This window comes from Carcharodon carcharias, chromosome 6 (assembly GCF_017639515.1).
Source record: "Carcharodon carcharias isolate sCarCar2 chromosome 6, sCarCar2.pri, whole genome shotgun sequence".
NCBI lineage: Eukaryota > Metazoa > Chordata > Chondrichthyes > Lamniformes > Lamnidae > Carcharodon > Carcharodon carcharias.
The window spans coordinates 28,301,185-28,324,259 of record NC_054472.1 but is presented as its reverse complement, the minus strand read 5'-3'; positions in this window follow the sequence as shown (position 1 = coordinate 28,324,259).

The window sequence follows — 23,075 nt, the reverse complement described above, 5'->3', positions numbered from 1 at the left end:
GACTATACAAGTTTCAACCCTTTCACATGCAGCTGAACAACTGGTATGGAAGTGAAACAACTATCAAATACTAATTCACCATGTGTAAGTGATTCTGTAGCTCTCTACAAAGCCTACACACTATACCTTCATTTTGGGACAGCACACCTCACTCCAGCCAGCAGGCATCAGGGCCCAGTGAGATTGTTCAAATTTGGGAGAGCTTAATTAGTCTTAGTCTACCTGCTGTGAAGTTTGTGCAGGAGCAGAGATTAAATAGCTGACTCCGAGTGGTCTAGCTTTAAACAGAACTCCACAGACAGGGGAACGCAATAGCGCTGCCTGGGAGGGGAGGCAATGGCATAATGGTGTTGTAGTATTCCAGAATCCCTGGATAATGCTTTGGGGACCTGGGGGTTCGAATCCCACCATGGCAGATGGTGAAATTTGAATTCAATATAAACCTGGAATTAAAAGTCTGATGGTGACCGTGAACCATTACTGATTGTTGTGAAGGCAATCTTCTGTCCTTACCTGGTTTGACCTACATGTGACCCCAAACCCATAGCAATGTGGTTTATTCTTAAAAAATACCCTCTGTACAAGGGTAATTAGGGATGGGCACATTCCATGCATGAATGAAAAGCAGGTTGCGGGGAGATTAAAATAATGCTGACTGGGCTAGGGAACAAAAGAGTCCATCCAGTAACAGCTTGAAAAAGGCTGCAGAAAGTTTTTTTCACTATTTAATTTGAAGCCATGCAGTCAATTTCCACGCCAAAAATCCCTATCACTGTTTTGTGGGAAGAAATTCAGTAAGCCCAGGAAAGCAGAAACAGCTCAAAAACATCACCAAGGAGGTTAAGCAACCACCTATGACAGCTAAGGCTGTGGTCACTTAAGGTTCTGTGAGTCAGGGTGCCAAGCCATGCCCTGAAGAGCTGTAAAAAGGTCTGAATATTTGTCCCTGTCATTGATATTCCTATTAATCCTACAAAAAAAACCAGGCTGACGACAAAGTTTCCAACACTCAGATGGAAGGCAGTTTATGAGTTTATGGTTTTCTGACAACAGGTAGAGCTATGCTTTCTGGACCTCAATGTTTCCAAACCAGTTAAACAAGCCATAAAAATTAAAATTGCTAAAGGCAAGACGGCCTCCACAGACTGAACACTTCACATCTGTCAGACCTTAAAAGTCCCAATAAGGTATGGTCAGCATTCAAACATCAATTGTGAGTGAAGGTCAACTTCCAAATACTATTTGGAATTCATTTCTTTTAGGCAACAACTGACAGAGACCATTGACCACTTCATAAGTAGGTGCCTAGACAAGGGGCATGATTGTGACTTGATGGCAGCAGAACTAGCCGATGGAATAATCAAACCTGTGATAGCATTTACTCCACTGGAAGTGCTAAAAGTCCTCTTGGACCAACCTAAAGGTTACACTGTGGAAGCATGACTATAAAGCAGACGCAAGTACAAATCCATACCCCTGGGTATACAGAGTCTACAGGCTATGTGTAATTCATCCACCATTGGCATGATAGCCAATAGAGGTAAGCCTAGTAAGAAACATGGGTGGTGCCACCTCATACATGCACCCAGAAATTGCCCAGCTTTTAACGCTGTATGCCAGGCATGGCACCAGAGGACACTGGAAGTGCCAGTGCAGAAAGCAAAGGGTGGAACAAGTAATTCAATGTCACAAGAAGCCACAACCAGAGGCCAGACAGGTACAGCATTCGAAACAACCAAGAGCCCATACCAGACATTGTCCCAATAAGATCCATGAAATGTCTAGCCAAGTTACACGTTCAGATATTGAGGATGACTAACCCATCGATACACAAAGGAAGCAGACATTCAGCATGGTGAACAGCAAAAAATGTATTGGCACCGTGGCACCAATAGAGATCTTTGCCACCATCCAGATCATATGCCTACAAATGCAACGAAAGCACAACCTATATGCAAAACCGTATACTAGTGCAAGTGCAAACGGCCTTCCACTTTGCACACCGAAATGGATGTACCCACAGACAAGTGAATGAAAAGTGATGGTTTGGCCAACCACTGCCAAACTCACCACATACAATGGCTCAGATATTCCATCCTTGGGCCCCATTACACTCAAGTGTCACTACAACAACTTACATTGCTCACCCCAGATATTTTATGTTGTGGACACCACAGATTCAGCAATCGCAGGCCCACTGGCATGCAAGAACCTGTCCTTGGTCACCATCCATGGTGTTGTTGAGGCCAATGATGAGGACCACAGACCACAAATAGCCATTGGAAACCCTGCATTAACATTGGGAGAAGACCACCTACCTCAGCAATGCAGAACATCAGTCAGCAGGCTACACAGTACAGTTGGAACTGAATATGTAATCCCATTCTGAACTTGCACACTTCACTGAACTGCAGAACCAATGTGGAATGACACAAGAGGACCAACAACCCCAGTCATCACTTGTAAATACTCCCAGGAGTATAAGATGCATTAATCGAAAAACAGGGGAAGATGAAAGATGCCCACAACCGCCAAGTGGGTAATGAATTATCCAACCTGAACGTCAGACAAAAAGCACAATTACAACACCCAACTGATGGCACATGGAATCCAGTAGAAATCAATAGTATACATCAAGGACCAAAATTATACAAAGTGTGAAAGCCAAATGGCATGACAGTGTGACAAAACAGAAACAAAATCAGAATAATGCCACAACCAGAAACACCAAGTAATCCTATTGTGAATAGAACACAGTCTAAGACACGACAGAAACAAAGCACCCCTAACCAGCATTCTGTAAATATACAACTTTCTCCAAACAAGATCACCATAACTAAGTCCTAGCAGATTGGAGTGGCAAATGTAACCCCATGATTTAAAAAAAGGAGGGAGAGAAAAAGCAGTGAATTACAGGCCAGTTAGCCTAACATCATAGTAGGGAAAATGCTAGAGTCTATTATAAAGGATGTGATAACAGGGCACTCAGAAAATATCAACAGGATTAGTCAAAGTCAGCATGGATTTATGAGAGGGAAATCATGTTTGACAAACCTATTGAAATATTTTGAGGATGTAACCAGCAGAATAGATAAGGGAGAACCAGTGGATTTGGTGTATTTGGATTTTCAGAAAGCTTTTGATAGAGTCCCACATTAGAGGTTAGTGTGCAAAATGAAAGCACATGAGGTTGGGGGTAATATATTAGCATGGACTGAGAATTGGTTAGCAGACAGGAAACAAAGAGTGGGAATAAATGGGTCTTTTTCAGAAAGGCAGGCAGTGACTCGTGGGGTACCGCAGGGATCAGTGCTTGGGCCCCAGCTATTCACAATATATATCAATGATTTGGATGAGGGAACCAAATGTAATGTTTCCAAGTTTGCTGCAAACATAAAACCTGGTGGGAATGTGAGCAGTGAGGAGGATGTTAAGAGGCTTCAAGGCAATTTAGACAAGTTGAGTGAGTGGGCAAATACATGGCAGGTATACTATAACATGAATAACTGTGAAGTTATCCACTTTGGTAGGAAAAACAGAACGGCAGAGTATTATTTAAACATTCATAGATTGGGATATGTTGATGTACTAAGGGACCTGGGTGTCCTTGTACACCAATCACTGAAAGCAAGCATGCAGGTCCGGTAAGCAGTTAAGAAGGCAAATGGTATGCTGGCTTTATTGCAAGAGTTCTTGAGTACAGGAGCAAGGATGCCTTACTGCAGCTATACAGGTCCTTGGTGAGACCACGCCTAGAGTATTGTGTGCAGTTGTGATCTCCTTACTTAGAAAAGGATATATTTGCCATAGAGGGAGTGCAGGGAAGGTTCACCAGACTGGTTCCTGGGATGGCAGGATTGTTGTATGAGGAGAGATTGAGCTGACTAAGCTTGTATTCACTGGAGTTTAGAAGAATGAGAGGGGATCTCATTGAAATGTAGAAAATTCTGTCATGGCTGGACAGACTGGATGCAGGGGTGATGTTTCCTCTGGCTAGGGGGTCTAGAACAAGGGATCACCATCTCAGGATACAGAGTAGGCCATTGAGGACTGAGATGAGGAGACGCTTCTTCACTCAGAGGGTGGTGAACCTGTGGAATTTCTCTACCACAGAAGGCTGTGGAGGCCAAGTCACTGAATATATTTAAGAAGGAAATAGATAGATTTCTAGAGTTTAAAGGCATCAAGGGGTACAGGGACAGAGTGGGAGGATGGCATTGAGATAGATGATCAGCCATGATCATATTGAATGGCGGAACAAACTCAAAGGGCCAAATGGCCTACTCCTGCTTCTATTTTCTATGTTTCTATGAATGGATAAGCAAACTGCCAATATGTTTCAGAGACTTGTAAATCTATTGCTTTGTAAAAGGATATATTCAGAAACAATGTTATTTTCTTTTACTATCATGTAAACACTTTGATTCTTTAGGGATAAACCTCTAGTTTAGTAAAAAGGGGGATGTTGTGATATGATATATATGTACCTTTAAGGGGACATATCTCAAACTGTTGTCAATCAGTACCACCGAGAAATGATATGTTGTGGTAGTCTCATGACTTTATACTTAGTATACAGCAGTAGTTTCAAGGTCAGACATGCATACACAGTCTCCCAGTTAACATTGTTTGTATATCATCTCACTTTCTAATAAAGAACCCACATTATTGCTTGACCAATCCTTGCTGCATGGTTAGTACGTTTATGTTGAACAGAAGAACGTAACAAAATGCATCTATACTATTCGATTCAAGCACTCCCTGTGATGGCAAGTTTCATATTCTTACCACTCTTTGAGTAAAGAAATTTCTTCTTAATTTCCTACAGGATTTCTTGATGATTGATTGCCTCCAGTTATGCTCTTCCACATGAGTGGAAGCATTCTCTCCGTATCCTTTCTATCAAAACCTTTCATAATTTTAAAGACATCTTTTAGGTCACCCCTCAACCATTCTTTTTAAAGAGAAAAGAGACCCTACCTGTTCATAATAATAAATGGAAATCTGAAAGAAAAACAGAAAGTGCTGGAAACGCTCAGCAGGTCTGGCAGAATCTGTGGAGAAAGAAACAGAGTTAGCATTTCCAGTCAAATATAACTTTTTTGTTAGAAGAGTCTCCTGATAGCCCTTGTGTGGCAGATGACAATGTATGGCTGTGAAAGCTGGACCAGCTGGAAGAGTGACGAGGCTCGAATAAGAGCATTTGAAATGAAAGGACCCAGGCAGATGTCATGTGTGTCATAGATGGCCAAGCGGACAAACAAGAGGGTGCTCAAGAAAGCTGGTGTTAAGAGGAGTTTGAGGCAGTGATTCAAAAGGGCATTGACACATGGGTGGAGTGGGCAGATTAGGTGGCAGATGAAGTTCAATGTGTAGAAGTGTGAGGTGATACACTTTGGTACAAAGGACACGGAGAGATAGTATAAAATAAAGAATACTATTCTAAAGGGTGTTCAGGAGCAGAGAGGCCTGGGTGTATATGTACTTAAGTCACTAAAGCTGACATGACAGGTAGAGAGAGCTGTTTCTAAAGCATACATATTCTAGGCTTCATTAATAGGGTCATAGAGTACAAGACCAAGGAGGTTATGATGAACTTACCTAATGGTTAGACCTCAGCTGGAGTATAGTACACAGTTCTGGGTGCGACACTATAGGAAGGATGTGAACGCATTGGAGAGAATGCAGAAGAGGTTTACGAGAATGGTTCCAGGGATGAGACCCTTCAGTTATGAGGAAAGGTGGGAGAAGTTAGGACTGTTTTCCTTGGAGAGGAGAAGGCTAAGGGGAGAATTGATAAAAGTTTTCAAAATCATGAGGGGTCTGGACAGAGTAGATAGGGGGAAACTGATCTCACTCGTAAACGTATCGAGAACCAGAGGGCACAGTTTTAAAGTGTTTTGCAAAAGAAGCAAATGTGAGGTTCGACAAAACTTTTTCACACAATGAGTAGTCAAGGTTTGGAATGTACTGCCTGGAAGTGTGGTGGAGGCAGATTCAATTGAGGCATTCAAGAGGACATCGGATGATTATTTAAAAAGAAACAATATGTAGGTTAGGGGGAAATGGCAGGAGATTGGCACTGTTAAAATGCTCAGAGAGCGGTGCAGACACGATGGGCCAAATGGCCTTCTTCTACACCCTAACAATTCTGTGATTCTGAAGCTCACACATTTTGGACATGTGAGGTGAACAGGAGGGGAGTGTTTTGTAAAAGAGATAGTGCAAGGTAAAACACCTGGAAAACGTGCACATGGAAAACCCAAGATGGCATGGGTGGATAATATCAGAACACGGACTGGCCTTTCTATAGGGCAGACAGTGAGGACAGTGGAGAATAGAAAGCAGTGGAGAAAGATTGTTCATAGTGCAACCAACCCTCGGAATGAGGACATATGAAAGACAGACAGACTAGAGCTGCACGCTGTGCTCTTAAGTATGGTCTAATGTGTTGAAACACTTAGCATGTGGAGAGTGCAACATGCCCCAGGAAGGTGAAATGGCATACCCATCATCTTCCTGCCACCATGCATCTTGCCAGTGGTGGAGAAGGTAGTGAAGGTGGGCCCCAACCAGAGGCCATTTGAGCCACTTAAGTGGCCAGTTAAGGGCCTCTTTCCACCATCACTGGCATATTGCCAGCAGCAGGAGACCTTCCATCACATAGGGAGATCACCAGGTAAACTCAGATAAGTTAGTCAGCTTCTACAATCTGTTCGCCCACTTCAGCATTCAGTCCCACAGGAGTGACAGCGGACTGGTATATGTTGCCCACTCTCAGGTTTCATCATATTTGTTCCCATACCAGTTCCATAATCAGGTCAAAACAACCTCCGTGGTATCTAAGGTAAAAACAGAAATGAACAAATGCTTCTTGATCTCATAAAAAGTGAGGTGGGGCAGAAATATCATGAGATCCTGTGATGTGCCTTTTGGACATAATAGGTGCCAATAGTGGAAAATCAGCCATCTTTTCCCCTATCTTACTTCTTACAATAGATTTTAATTATTGCCAAAGTAGTCACTAGTATAACACTGCATAAAGAGGTTTTACAGACTAGCAAGCTTCCAGTATCTAATGCCCGAACCATTCACCATTGTCCAGGCCTCATAAACAGTTTCCTCTGTCTCCTGTGATATGGCAGTTCCACCAGCTTCGTTCCAAACCAAACCATTTGTTCTGGATTTTTAATGAGTCATTTATGCTATGTAAAACACTGAAGGAAAGAAATACTTTTAGTTTTGCTATTTTTTTCAACTGTTGATGCCTCACACTTAACTTTGATTACAATGCGCTCTGGGTACTTTTGTCCCACAAGGAGCATGGCTGAGGCTGCAAATCCCTTCACTTTTAATCCCAAATGTACATGTATGTATGTGCTCACGCTCTCAACAAGCAGTCACACACATTAATTTGCAGAAATTATTTTGGTGATGTGATTAATCCATTTTGTGTCACCCGCTGCTTTGTAAATGGTACCATTGATAAACAAACTAAAGGATTGATTTTACTTTGGTTGGCTATTCATTCATCATTGGTACTTTTTGCTATTGTTCACTTATTCGCATTTAATAAATCAGATATCTTGTAACTTAACAAATAAGTAGATTGTTTACCAATCATAATTTTTCAAGTGTGATGCTATGAGGTGTGACAATCTGAAGTGGAATGCTCAAAGGTGTGACACATGTGAGATGTGACACTTTTAAGGTGTGATGCTGTCAGGTGTGATGCTGTGAAGTGTGACAATCCTAGGTGTGATGATCTGATGTTTGACACCCCTGAGGTCACTGTTTCAGATGTGACACCTCTGATGCATGACTTTTAGTTGTTTAGATTTTTATATTTTCTCAAAGCCTGTTCTTTATAAAATGTTTTCCTGTCTTCATGAGTATTTCTGTTATATTAAAACGATGAGTTGGCCTTAGGCACTTGACCACTTCTCTTATTTCAGCCACTAATGCAATCAACATATTCCATCATGGCAACATCCAGACTAACTTCATGCAGGTCAATGACAGCGGTTTGCCTCATTGTATCTACTTTGGACAAAATTGCTTAAGTTCCCTAGCTGTTACATATAAGATCAACTTCTTAGGCAAATCTTGTCCTTGGGTCATGTCAGACTCTTGCTGTTGAATATTCAATGATCCAAAACGCTAAGGCTTTTTCACTCTCATTGATGTTGCTTGATCTACTGAGTGTTTCCAGCATTTTCTGTTTATTTTGGACTCTGGATACATTGACAACCCTATGGTCCATCCACTTGATAAAAGTTTTCTTTTCTGGTTCCAATGTTTCTCTAATTACCATCTGTATACAATAGCAGAAATCATTTGGTCATTTGCAGAGCTGCTACAAAAATCCTTGAGGATTTTCAAAGATCAGCGATGGTTTTCTCAGCATTGGCCTTCAGTTTTCAGCCTGATACCAAAGCAGTATGCATTGTCAGACCACCTCATTTTATGGCCAATTATATTTAAAAGGGCAAGGCAATATATTTTGCATTTTATCTGTCAGCGACATGAGTAAGCTGACTGATTTTGGTACCATTAGCTTGGACTCTGCCAGCTAAAGATTACCTGCTTTGAAAGATAGAAAGGCAGCAAAGTTTGACCTGAATCAACCTTGACCTTCCAAGTTTCGTCTTCTCTTTGACTGAAAATTCAGTTTTTAAAACTAGCTTTCAGTCACTGGAGATCCAGATTTTCCTGTTCTTTTTGCCAGTGTTCTGCACTTTGATGAAGGATGCAAAGGTTCTAACAGCATTCCTGCACTGCACCAAGTAGCCACGCTTCATTTGTACATAGCGCATCAGCCGTAATACAGCGTGTTCCTGCAGTGTTTACTTCAGTCTCTTACTGTTGCTTACTGCATTTTCAGCCCCTTGACTGGTCCCCAGCTCATTACTGATAGTTCCACTCTCTACCCCGCCATTTGGTCCATTGTTTGCCAGAGCTGCCGGACTCACCCTCTGCCCTTCTCCTTTTGAAGCTGAACCCTTAGTTCTTATTTCAGGTCAGCCAAGGTGGTTTTCCCAACTGCTAATGTTTCCTCCAAAGTAGGCGGGTGCACGGCCATGCAACAGTCGGGAATATACCATCCAGGGGATAAATCAGCTGAGCACAAGCAGCAGTCCCTGTAAGATGTGTGCAAGGATGACCACTCAACAATCTTAAAGGGATCATGCAGCAAAACAAACAGCCTGTGTACAGTGAAAGGAAATTAGTGGGAGCATTGCACCCAGCCCACCTGCCATCAAGCAAACTTGAAGCCAGGAGAAGGTTATTTAAATTTATGTTTTGTTTCCTTGTGGGCCATGAGCAATAGTCTGAACTCCAACTTGGGACTCCTCATAACCCGAGCTTCTCTCTCCTACACCCCAGTGTGATACTCATGTGTCCGCCCAGCCATGCACTTAGTTATCTACTGCGGAGCGTCCCTTCAGGAATCTAGTGGCAACCACCTGTCACCCATAACCCCACACCAACCTGTTGGCCAGATACCTCTTCCCCTTGGATTCAAGTGGAGGACTGATAGGGTCCATGCAGATGAGGAGGTAAAATCTCCCAAGCCTCACCCTGCAGAGCGTTGGACAGTTTTCCACCCACCTCAAACGCCGCCTGCAGAATTCCCACCAAGAGTTCAAGTATAATGTGTTAGGGCAGGGTCAGGTTACAGGTGTATCCAATGAGACTAAAGTCTCCAAGTGTTAACTTGGGCTGTAACTGCAGCATACAATGGCCGTACAGATGACAATACATCAGGGTCCTCAGAACGTGAGGTCCCGACCACTTTAATCCCCGGGATTCATTTTAATTTCTACTCGCTGACATTTTTAAAATTCTTTCACGGGATGTGGGTGTTGCTGGTAGGCCAGCGTTTATTGTCCATTCCTAATTGCCTTTGAGAAGACGGTGGTGAGCTGTATTCTTGAACTGCTGCAGTCTCTGTGGTGTAGGCACACCCACAGCTGTTAGGATGGAGTTCCAGGATTTTGACCTAGGGCAGAATTTTGACCTTGGTGGGCGGGTATTGGCTGTTGGGAAGCCAACCGCCACCCACGATTGATACCAGGAGGCGATTTTACACTGGCGGGCCAATTAAGGCCTGCCCAACGTGAAAGCCAGCTGGAGAGCCACCAATAAGTGGCAGTCGGGGGCTGGGGCCGGTTGTCCACTGGGTCCAATATAGACCCAGTGGCCGATTCAACAGCAGCAAAGCCCGCCCCAGGGAGGCTGCCTGCATCGGATTTGCAGCAGCGACATGGCTATGACCCAGGAAGGCGAACCCATGCGGGAGGTGAGTTAGACGGGGCAGTCGGCCCTGTGTTTCTCTGACGAGTGGCTCGCTGCCCTCCTGAAGGAGGTGGCTGCCAAAAGGGACACCCTTGTCCCTGGAGACGGGAGGAGGAGGCCACCGCACCTCACCAAAAAGGCATGGGAGGAGGTGGCACCCCGGTTGAGCAGCCATGACATGGTGCGGCACACCTGGGCGCAGTCCACCAGCGGTTCAATGATCTGCTCTGCTCAGGAAGGCTCATGTCTTGGAATGTGTCAGTGTGGAGAAGTGTTAAGGGCTGGCCATCCCCCCGCCGTGGTGTTCAGGGGTGCTAGAGTTTGAATGCCACCTGTCAATGCCACCGGAGTTGGCCAAGGGGGTGAGCCCTGGCTGCTTGGACTGAGTGCCTTGTGGCTCAAGGGCCATGACTCAGATGTGCCATGAGAGGTGTTCCTCAGCTGGGGTTGGTCAGAATGCAATGGCGCTGCAGGTAGAGAGTGGACTAATAAATGCTCCTCTATCCTTTCAGGAGAAAACATCCCATAACAGTATTGAGAGATCATGGACTGGCGAGGGAGCCACACACCTCCTCATCCTCTCACTCTATGAACAGGGGGCCTTGGAGCTTGAGAGGCAGCATGTACTTCGGTCAACCGGCCGTGGTGAGGTTGGGGTGTCAGACGAAGGTAAGAGTGCAGCGTGCTGAGGTGAGAAATTCGGCTTAGGCAACCATTCTAGTGTACTCTCTTCGTTGATGTGAGCCTCGACCCTGGGGTGCCCATTGATAATCGAAAGATGAGGGTACCATGACGCAGATCTCTGTTGTTTCACCAGGGTGCCTGGCATGCACAGTGACAGTGTAATGGCTTTAACTAGTGACATGTTCTTCTTCTCCCCTTTAGGTTCACCAGCAGGTGTTTGCACTGAGGACCCTGAAGGGCCACCCCTGACACCGGATGCCCACCATGCTCCCCGTGCACCTGCGTCACACTCGCTCTCTCAAGCAGGTACCAGCGCAGATACCACCACCTCAGTGGGCATAACATCGCCATGTAGTCTTTCCACATTGGTGAGGGCACTCCACACTTGCTTGAGGTGCAGGCAGACGCATAGAGTGCCCAGGGTGCCAGCAATCAGAGGACTGCTGAAGACCAGGATGATGCTCAGTCAAAGGCTGATGATGGGCCTCTGGAGTCGTCCATTAGGCAGCAGATGCAGGATGTCCAGCAGGGTGCGTGGGAGGAGCTGGTGGAGATCCATGAGCGTATACGTGCCATGATCTCCGTTTTGGAGGACCCATGCTGAGCGTGACCACTGTGTTGACCCTCATGGCCGAGCGCAATGCTTCCTCCATGGAGAGAGTGGCGACCCTCACAGAGAGGCTCCTCTAGGGACAGAATCAGGGGTCCCTGGGGATGCGCTCAGACCTGCAAGCCACGCACAGGCAATGACCTCAACTAGTCAATGTCCGTATGTGAGATGGGTGGGGCACCCACTATCCCAGCTAGGTGTCCGTCCATCAATGATGAGCAGGGAGGTCCAAAGTGACCTCTCGTTAGCGCACGAGCTGCCCGTTGTCTCTGCGGGCTCCTCTCGGGCGCTCCGGATGACGGCAGCAGCTCCTTCACCCCTCCACCAGTGACCGCCGCATCTGATGAGGCTGCAGTGACTGGGGAGATGCCAGGCATGGCACTGGCTGTTCCCTCCCAGGCGGGGCCAGCACTGGCTCCACTGGCCAGAGGACAACCGCCAAGGTCATCAAGGCCAACAAGACAGCAGAGTCAGCAAGGGGGAAGCACCTAGACATAGCAGCTGTAAACGTAGGTTTAAGGCACCTTAAGCACAAGATGGGCTGGTCACGGGTGATTTTTGTTCCCCCATTTTGTTTTTAGTTTTGTAATGGTGTGACTACCAACACCAGTTAATGTCCAGTTTAGGAATCTATCACCTCGAACATTAAATGACAGTTAATTTTGTGTTATTGGCCTGAGTATGCTTCACTTTTTCCGTTGGTGAAGGCCAATATTTAATGATGGATGTGTGTCCCTTGAAACTTTATTGCACAGGCACTGAGTGTATCTTGGTGGCCAAGGAAATGCTCCTCTCTGGGACTGACGATGGAGGTGGCAGCCCTGACATGAGATGGTAGTCCTTATTTGGTAGTCTAGCTGAAGGAGTGTTGAATCAATGCGTCCCAGGTGTTCCTGTCTCCTTGGAGGTTACCCAGGTCACCTCCACACCCTTAGTGTTCCTCTCACCGTGTTAGTCCTCGGACTCACTCCTGGACTCATCATCTGTTGCCTCTGGAGTTGCTTCAACATCTTCTTCCTCCACTGCACCCCCCCCTTTCCAGTGCCAGATTGTGGAGAGTGCAACATGCAACCACCATCAGTGACATCTGCTCTGGGGGGTATTGCACCCTGAACAGTCCAGACATTGGATGCACATCTTGAGAAGACCAATGGTCCTCTCTACCACTGCCCTTGTGGAGGCATGGCCCATGTACCACCAGTTTGCCTCTGTTCTTGGGTGGCCGGAGAGGCATCATGAGCCACCTTTTGAGTGGAAAGCCCTTGTCACCCAGCAGCCATCCATCCAGTTGGGCTGGAGCACTAAATAGCCTTGGCCATTGGGAGTTACTCATGACGTAAGCATCATGGTAGCTGCCAGAGTACCTTGCCACAGGCTTGCTGAATCTGCATCTTGTGACCACATAGTATGAAGGAGTGGAATCCCTTCCTGTTGATGAAGGCACCCTGCTCACCCGCTGGCACCTTGATGGCCACATGTGTACAGTCGATTATACCCTGGATGCGGGGGAACCCAGCAATTGCTACAAAGCCTCTGGCTCCCTCAGCCAGGATGGCCTCATCCATACGGAAATGAATGAAAGTTAATGCACGCCTGGTTTGATGCAACTGCGGACAGCTGATTGGGACACTCTACACAGATCCCCCACTGAGCCCTGGAAATAGCCGGAGACATAGAAGTTGAGGGCCACTGTGACCTTCAGAGCCACTGGCAAGGGGTGCCCACCCACACAGTCAGAGCTGATCTGAGGCCCGATCATCTGACAAATGGAGTTAACGGTCTCCCTGGAGAGGCGGAGCCTCCTTTGGCATTGCACCTCAGACATATTGAAGTAGCTGCATCGCCGCCTGTAAACCCTGGCAGTGGCATAGTGCCATCTTCTGTGGCCCCTTCTGCCTTGAACCACCAGCTGGCCCTGCCCCCTTGTGCCTGCGCCTCTCCTCCCACAGGTCTCTCTCCTGGAAGTGGCATTGGGACATCTGGCCTCCTCTCCCTTCTGCCCCTCTCTTCCTCAGAGGAGGAGGTGCCTCCAGCAGAAACCACAATCCCCATTACCAGGGTAATGGAAGGGAGCCTGATTCCTAGAAGGGCCCACACAGTCTGATTCCTCCAGGAGCGTGGATGACAGCAATGAATCCTGAAATGAAGCCTAGAAATGCTGAGAATGAAGCTCTGAAGTGAGATTAAGCTGTCCTGTTCAAATAAACAACCAGCAGCACACGATCTCCAAAACTCCTCACAAATCATATTGATAATGCCACTGACCCTTCTTATCCTGCCCGTGGATGAGCTTTTGCATATTGTGGTCCACCTATTTTGCCCATGCGACAGCTAAGAAATAGCACAGGCGATGTAAAATCGCTGACAATTGGGATGTCAAGGGCCTTAACTGGCCTCTTAAACAATGGCAGCCGCGGCTCTGTCTCCCGCACTCAGCCGCCGACTGAAATATTGTGCCAGTGCGATTGGGACATTGGGACACCTGCCTGATGTCAATGCACATCATTTCACGCTCGAGCAGGGCAGGCTTGCGGCTGCCCACTGAGGTTAAAATTCTGCCCATAGTGACAGTGAAGGAACGGCAAAGTAATTCCGGATCAGGATGGTGTGTGGCTTGAAGGAGAACTTGCAGGTGGTGGTGTTCCCATGCACCTGCTACTCTTGTCCTGCTAGGTGGTAAAGGTTGTGGTTTTGGAAGGTGCTGTCAGAGGACCCTTGGTGAGTTGCTGCAGTGCATCCTGCGGATGGTACACACTGCTGCCACTGTGGGTCAGTGGTAGTGATGGTGGATGTTGAAAGTGGTGGACGGTGTCGGTCTTCTTGAGTGCTGTTGGAGCTGCACCCACCCAGGGAAGTGGAAAGTATTCTATCACACTCTTTATTTGTGCCTTCTAGATGGTGGACAGGCTTTGGAAAGTCAGAAGGTGAGTTACTTTCTACAGAATTCCCCGCCTCTGACCTGCTCTTGTAGCCACAGTAGTTACATGGCTGGTCCATGGCTGGTTCAGTTTTTGGTCAATGGTAACCCCCAGGATGTTGCTATTGGGGATTTCAGTGATGCTAATTCTATTGAACATCGAGGGGCAATGGTTGGATTCTTTGTTGTTGCCCCAAGCCAGCAGGAGTGACATAAGACTAGTGAGTCAGAACAGGAAACTATGCAACAGCAGGTTGCAACCAGACTCCATAAGGTAAGTGATGGATGGATTTGACAAAACTTTCTGACATAATTGCAGTCAGAGGAAGGACAAAACCTGGGACAGAGAAGGTGCCATGTTTCCTTGTGAGACCAGGAGGATAAACTAAAGCTGGGCCTCTTTGGGCTGTAATCCTGCTAATTAACAGCATTTGCTGGTGGCTCCAGGACTGTGAGTGCTTCATGCAACCAAATAGCTGAATTGGTATTGGGGCTCGAATCGCAACATGAGATCCCAATGTGTGGACATTTATGAGGCCCCAATCTGACTGTGTTGGGGGGGACATTGTCAAAAACCCCAGGAGTTAAAATGACAAGGGGCGCGAATGTCACTGGTATGCACTAGGTAGTGCCCAGCCACGATACTTACAGCATGGTCACAATTTGTAATACGATCAGTACACTAAAATGGTTGAGGTGCCTTTGTGGCAAAGTTCACAGTAATGCCGGCCAGAAGTGCACAACTTCATGACCTAGTATCAATGAACCAATTAATTCAACAGATAGGAGAGCAGTCCCTTTACCTGACCCTTACACCTGGGAAATAAGCATTCTGCAGAACAATAGTTAAGAAATTGATGCCATATTATCCGGAATTTGGTTTGACTTGATAGCCCATAATGATCTTTTCTGTTCATGCATATCAATGTCCAATAATTCTATTTATAACAATTCATATGTTAACAACCCCTGAAGATTGTCTTAGAGATAATAAACTGCAATAGAAATGTTTTTAATTGATAAATTGATAATGATTATATTATAGGTCAAAAAAATCTCCATGGTACCTAAAGTAAAATTAAAATGATCAGACCATAACCTCTATCCCCATTTTACTTTTTAATTTATTTTAGTTGTTAGTGATGAATCTGTTTTTCCCAGTTACACCTCGTCTGGACACATTTTGGTCATTTAATCTCTCCTGCCTTCCACCTTATCAGAGACCTTTATTTTTGTCCTTTTCTCCCCTAACCCCCCACCACTCCCCACTCCACCACCAGCACCCCCCAACTCACCATTCCCTGCCTTGCTTAAAAACTCTTGTGTCACTAAGTACTCCCAGTTCTGGAAATAATGATCAACCTGAATCATTGAGAAAGATTTTAACTCAATCAAAGCCCATTCACCTGCACAGTTAAAATCGGCTCTGTTACTCCCTATTTCTCCCTCCACAGATGTTGCTGTACCTGCTGCGTATTTCCAGCACCTTCTGTTTTTTATTTCAGATTTCCAGCATGTGCTGCATGGTATACCAAATTGCCTCTTTGGACGCTCAATTCCTCAGGATGCCCAAAGCAGATATATGTTTTTGAATAAAAACAGAAAATGCTGGAAGCACTCAGCATGTCTGCCAGCATGTGTGGAGAGTGAAACAAAGTTAATGTTTCAGGTTGATGACTTTCCATTTTTGAACATTACCCTTGTTATGAGACAGCCTTGCAGTAAAGCTGAGTTATCTAAAAATCCCAGAGGGAAACTTTAAACAATGGTCATAACCTATATTTTTAAGTGGTATGTTTGAGATGCAACTCTAAATTCAGGATTCAGACCATCAGTTCTCGAGAGGTTTTATATTAAACATTTTATTAATTTACACAAGTTAAATACATATACATGGCTACAAATTACTACTGTCATAACTTTTAACAAATTCCTAAACTAATCTCCATTAAGGCAACAACAACCCACTGATTTTTAAGCAGACACCAGGCAAAGCATTTTCACCTTACAAGTTCAAAATGAGGTTCCTTTCGCTTTGGTTCCTGTGGAGTCAGTTGGAGGCTTACAGCTGCTTTGATCTTACATTGCCTCTGCCCTGCACACACTAAAACTGCTGAAGCTATTTTCTCATTAGACCAGTTTTAGTAGATATGCTTTTTGAACACATTTTGATCTGAAACTTAATGGGCGGATTTGTCCCAGATTTGCTCTAAGTGCGGTAGCGGGCGGGTAAAACGATGGCTGGGATGGCACCCACCATCATCTTGCTGCTGCATTACGCTAAGTGCCTTATTTAAAGTCCAGCTGTGTGCACACATCTCAGCGCTTCATGGCCACGACCACTGCAGTGAAGATGTCCATGAAAGGTAAGAAGGCTGCAGCCCACAGGTTTAGCGACACATCACTGGAATACCTTTTAGATGCCGTGGAGGCCCGTCATGGCTCTGGCTGCAGGATGGGCAGTGGCATTACCAGCCAGGCTCGGGATGCAGTGGCAGCGGTGGTCAATGCCAATGCCCTGCAAAAGAGAACAGCCATCCAGTACCATTAGAGGATGAATGGTCTCATCCCTTCCACCAGGTTAACTCATTCTTCTCCTCAGTCCCAACTCACACACTCAGAAAGTCATCACACCCACAGGGATCTCACGCCTCAAGGGACAACACCACTAACTCTCACACACCCTCACATCTCCATCAGGCTCATATCCTCTCGGACTCACACCCTCATTCCATCCATGGCACCACTCACCACACAAACATTCCACACAGTGCCATGTGTCCTGCTCACACTCTCTCCATCTGTTTCCATGCAGGAAAAGCCTAATCACAACAGCAGGGACAGGCCCCAGACAGGGAGTGGAGTGGCCCACATTAGGCCCCTCACTCTCTTTGAGGAGCGTGCCATCATGCTGACTGATGAGGATATGGACCGTGCCTCCGGTGACAGCAAGGGTGGCAAACACCCACCTGAGAATCCTGCACCACATCATCCCTCCCTCAACGCAACTGAGTGCTCCCTCTCCTGCTTTCAGACTCTGCTGCCGTGCACTAATCATCTCTACTTTGGTTCACAGGAAGCTCTGCCAAGGAACCAATTCCCTTAGCCAGCCAGTCCATCAAATCCATCCACATCCTCACCTGCAGCGAAAAGGACTCCTCCTCCATGAAGAGGTGGAAATAAGCAGCCCAGAAGACCCATCACCGCAGAGGGAGAAGCTGGCCCATGAGTGATTCTGGAGGAAAGATTGTGGCCAGAATTTTCCCATCGGCAATTTGGGGGCAGGGCCCACTCACTGACAGGAAAATGAAATGGGAGGAACCCCGACGTCATCCCAGCCATTTAAATCTTTAGAAAGGCGGGCGGACAGTGAAATCAGCTGTCCGCCCGCCGACCTGTCACTGGCCAATTGAGGCCATTGACAGGATAATTCAGATCATTAAAGACCTGCCTGTCCAACCTTAAAGTTGGCGGGCAGGCCAGGAGCCCCAGCGGGCTTCTGATAATACATGAAACCTCATCCACTGGCGGGATGAGGTTTCATGTTCCTTTTTAAAAACTTTAATAAAGTTTCAGTGCTTCTTATTAACGTGCCCCAACTCGTGTGACACTGTCACATGAGGGGGACATGTTAATAATGTTTTTACTTTTCTATTTTTAGAGTTTTTTAACGTGTCACTAATCACCCTGAGACAGCACTTAGTCTCAGGGAGCAGTGCGCACATTGGCAGATGGGAAATCCCTCCCCCCACTCCGCACAGGAAGCGCATAGCGATTCCCATCAGGCAGGCCGCTGGGTGGATCTTAATTGGCCCGCCCACTCAAAATGGCGACGGGCCCCGTTTCGGCGGCGGGTGTCAGCTGCTCGCCCACCAAGGGTAAAATTCTGCCCTCTGTGTGTGTGTGTGTGTGTGTGTGTGTGTGTGTGTGTGTGGTAGGGCTTTTCGGAGCCTCGTGCAAGCACTCTCCCATGCACATGAATCCTTCACATTTCACAGTCATCTCACTGTCCTGAGCATTTTCAATGCTGCCTGCTTGGGTTCTCTTTCAGTTGTCCATCTGAGCTGACCTGCATCTCCACCCACCTACTGATCACACTCCCATGCAGCACATGATCTCACTCACCATGACTCTCGTTTCACTTTCGATGTGGTCAGTATGGTGCTAATTCGGTTTTACTTTTGCTCCCCCGTCCTTTACGCTTCCCCAGTCACCCACTTCTCTTCCCCCATTACTGTCGACCCCCCACCAACATCACGTTCTACCTCCCCTCCATTACTTATCAGCCACAGTCCTTTTCCTTCGGGGATGTCCACGTAAATCTGCACACCCTTCCTCATGGGCTGGCTGCTCCCTCTGCAGTGACGCGTCTTCTAGACTGCTTATTTGCAGCTCTTCACTGGAAGCAGAGTCCTCTTGGCTATAGGTGAGGACATGGATGAGCCTGAGGGACTGGTTGGCTGAGGGTGTTGGTCCCTTGGCAGAGATCCTTGTGAACCAACATAGAGATAAGGAGTGCATGGCAGCAGAGTCAGGACCCCCATGGTCAGCCTCCAGGTCCCCACCGACCACCCACACCGTCCCTTCTATCGCTACGTCGAACTCTCACCTTCCCACCCTACTACCTCACTCTACCCTCGGGCATTCTTACCCTCCTCCATACCACGCCCAGTCACAGTTCACTCCCCAGGAGATAGACATAGACCTATCCGACCCCTCCTGTGCACATTCACCCACATATTCGCTCTTACTCCACCCTGACACCTTCATTCCTCCTTCCCTATCTCAACACCCAACATGTCTTCCTATTCCACCCTCTCAACCATCATCCGTTGCGAGCAGACCCTCAGCGGTGACTTTCCACTTTCCGTGCGCTGCTTCGCAGCCGAGCCATGTCCATGAGAATCCACCCAGCATGCCATGGTCACTCGTCCAGTGTGCTGTTGGTGTTGGGCTCCAGCATCTTCTGCTCCTCGGATGTCCGCGACTTGAGCAAAGCCCTGACTTCTGCGCATCACAGTAGTCAGGACGTGTTCTACACTGGCGTGTTTTCCCACCGATGTGGGCAGACAATCCAGCAGGGTGGTGGGGTGGGGGAGGGGGGGGCAATAATTCCAGCGGACAAGCCTAATAATGATATGCTGATGTGTTACGATGAGGTTCCTGACGTCCGGTGGCAGAGAACGTGGCCCACCATTGGCAGGCTGAGCAAATGATTGCCAACTGGTTTCACACCATCATGAAACCGATCGCGCCATATTGTTTGCTCACGTCACCGAGCGCGCCTGACGCCAGCGGGCACGGAAAATCCAGGCCGATATCTAAGCCTGATTTTTTTTTAATTGATACATGTTTAGGCAGGAAGTTAGGCTTATTGGGATTTAAAGAAACTTTTGTGTTGGGTTTCCGCTGATCCTGTATGAAAAAATTATAATTATCTCTCATAATCCTTCTCAGATATTTAAACCTTCCCATCATCAGCAGCTCTAACATGAGTCTTCACAAGACAGTAGGTGCATTTCACTATTCAATGCCAAAATATAATCTTTTCCCACATAACATGCATTGTTCTCCATTTAGTGTGTTTATTTCATTATACGAAGCCTATTATGATGTCTGAAAATATGGTGTTATGGTGCTATAAAGATGTTTCCTCGAGCATTTCCAAACTGAGCACAAACCAAATAAAGAGGGTGGATCTGCAATATGTTTATGTTTCTTCCTTCTGGTCAGTCAAATCCTTGAGCATGTCACAATTTCAAAAAATACTGGAACATCAAGAAGTTACAAACTTGTCACATTATCATGGAAGATGTAACAAAAGAGCAGACAAATATTTGACAGATTCTCACGTACTGTTGTGTTGAGCAGAAACCTCGCCTGTTGCATTTTTCAGCCACCAAGGGGGTGACAGAGCTGCCCCTTCATGGAAATGGCACCTATTATTGCAGCCAACTTGTGCATGCAGCTGTCCTCCTAAATCTTCCAGAAAATATTGGCTCATTAAAAACATATTTATTGCCTGTTGTGAGCCAAAAGTCTGTTAAAAGTTTTGCAGGGTGGCCACAGAGTTATATGGTGCTTCTGTAGCTCAAAACCTGGATGTCATCCTTCCCCAAAAAGCACAACATAATGGTGATGGAGTGATATTGCCTCCTGGGGGTGAAATCATGCACTGGCACAGCCTGAATTTCTTCATTGTGAATGCATGTCATTTGGAAAACTTGACAAAGACTATTTTGTTTGTGAGTTAAGCAGAGGTTTGAAATTTAAAAACTTGCCCCTAGGAGCATCAACATTCTGGCATTAAAGGCCATCAGACTTTGTAGTGTAGGATTGGGTATGACACGAAACAGAATTGTATAACATTTTTCATGAATTGGAAGCATATAGTCACACGTTTTCAAGCTGAGATACCCACAGTAGCAGTGATTAAATAGTTTTGGCCCTCATTTCATTCTTCTGAATAGGTCTGATAGTTTACTTAAATAGGAATGAATTCCTCAACATTTTGCAAGTTTTTCTACTTATTATTCCTTGATAATATGGGATTTTCTTTATCTTGAGTATCATTTTTTCTCCATAAGGTAGAACCAGTCTTGATCAAATGACCTGGATGTTGTTATCTTGCGTTTTTTTTAGGCATTTCATATTATTAGAGAATGTCATAAACAAAAGAATTTAATTGGGCTTGGCTTTCAGGTAGGTGAGGCAAGTTGAGTGCCGCCATCAATTTGAGACCAGAGCTAGTTAAGCTACTAGGCCTCATTTACATTCTACTGACCAACTGCCTACCTCAAATTGGAAAGAAGCAGCTGGGTGGATGTTGCCTGCCAGTGGAAGGGGAATGCCAAAGAATATGTTTCACCTCTCGTGTATGAGAATGTGGGGGTTGGGGGTAGATGCCGGGGCTGGGTGAGGCCTGGGGCAGTAAAAACCAAGAGTCTTCTTGTGGGAAACAAAAATAGAATTACCTGGAAAAACTCAGCAGGTCTGGCAGCATCGGCGGAGAAGAAAAGAGTTGACGTTTCGAGTCCTCATGACCCTTCGACAGAAGTTCTGTCGAAGGGTCATGAGGACTCGACACGTCAACTCTTTTCTTCTCCGCCGATGCTGCCAGACCTGCTGAGTTTTTCCAGGTAATTCTGTTTTTGTTTTGGATTTCCAGCATCCGCAGTTTTTTTGTTTTTAAGTCTTCTTGTGGGGCCCAGTTGAATCCACAAGTCGAGTCCTCCTGCTTACATTTAGTGACCTCTTCAGCCTTTAAAGCAGCTTAGACCATGGTTAATAGCCCATTGAGGTCCTTCTGATGTCACAGGACCACAATTTACGTCCAATTAAGAGAGTCTCATTTGATTTAAGTTTGCTAACAAAAGCAAGAGCCAGAATGGAGCAGTTAGCTGACTCATTTTTTTTTAAACTTCCCCTGCCAACCCCAAAAATTTCCATGAGGGATTGGCAATCTTATTAACTTGTTGTCTTCAACAAGTTAATATTAAATATGAAGCCATGTTCCTCAGAAAGAGATGCCAAGCTACTAAAAATATCAGTTGTTGCTTTATTGGGTGGATCTCCCTCCTCTTCTGCAAGAGATTTGTGTGGCCTATTTTATATGTTTGATGAGGTGTAACCCTTTAATCACCCTGGGAGTTGATAAAAAGATTTTTGCTTGCCTTTGTATTACAGGAGATTTTGCATCACCAAAGCTTTATAATTGAGCAGGAATCTGAAAATAAACGCTATAAATGCACTTAGAATTTAACAGGAGTAGGATATAATAAATGTGCCTTTGTTTTATTACCTACATCAGACCTGAGCTTGCTGATATTAGCATGCTTCTCTAGCTGTCTTTAAACGCTCCTGGAGCCTTTTTGCTATTCTCTGAAGGGGATTATTTATATGAAAAAGACTTTGTCGTGCTTATATTTCCTCCATTACAGCCTCAAAAGATGACTTAAAAATGTTTGATTTTATTACTTTGTATTGAATGCTTACACATTTTCCCCGTAACTCTTCTCATCCTCTAATTGCATATTTTTCCACTGAACAACGTTAGGAACTTTGATTTTTTTTATTACAGGGCTCTCTTATTTTTGTTATGAATCTAAAAGCCAATACAGAACTGCAATGTCATTTCCCTTAGCAAGAGCTTGATTGTATATTGAAATTTTTGCGCTTTTGTTCTAGCTATAATGAAGCTATCACTGTAAAGAAGAAACATTTTTGTAATAAAATAAAAACTAGTATTTACATCGTGCCTTAACACACCTATCACATCTCTCCTATCACTTCACTCACAAAGAATTAAGAAGGTAAGTGGAGGGGCTATTTATTACGCATGTAATAAGATTCCAAAAACAGCAGTGAGATAACTGACCAGTTAATCTGCATTTATTTCTGTTTGATGAAGGAGGAATGTTGGCTTCAGGCATTGTGAGAGCTTTCTGTTCTTCTCTGAAAGGCATACATATCAACCATTTGTGTTTCATACTGACAGTCGAGGTTTGCGGGGACAAATCCATGTGCATTTGCTACCAAAATTCCTTGACTTGAGTTTAACTTATA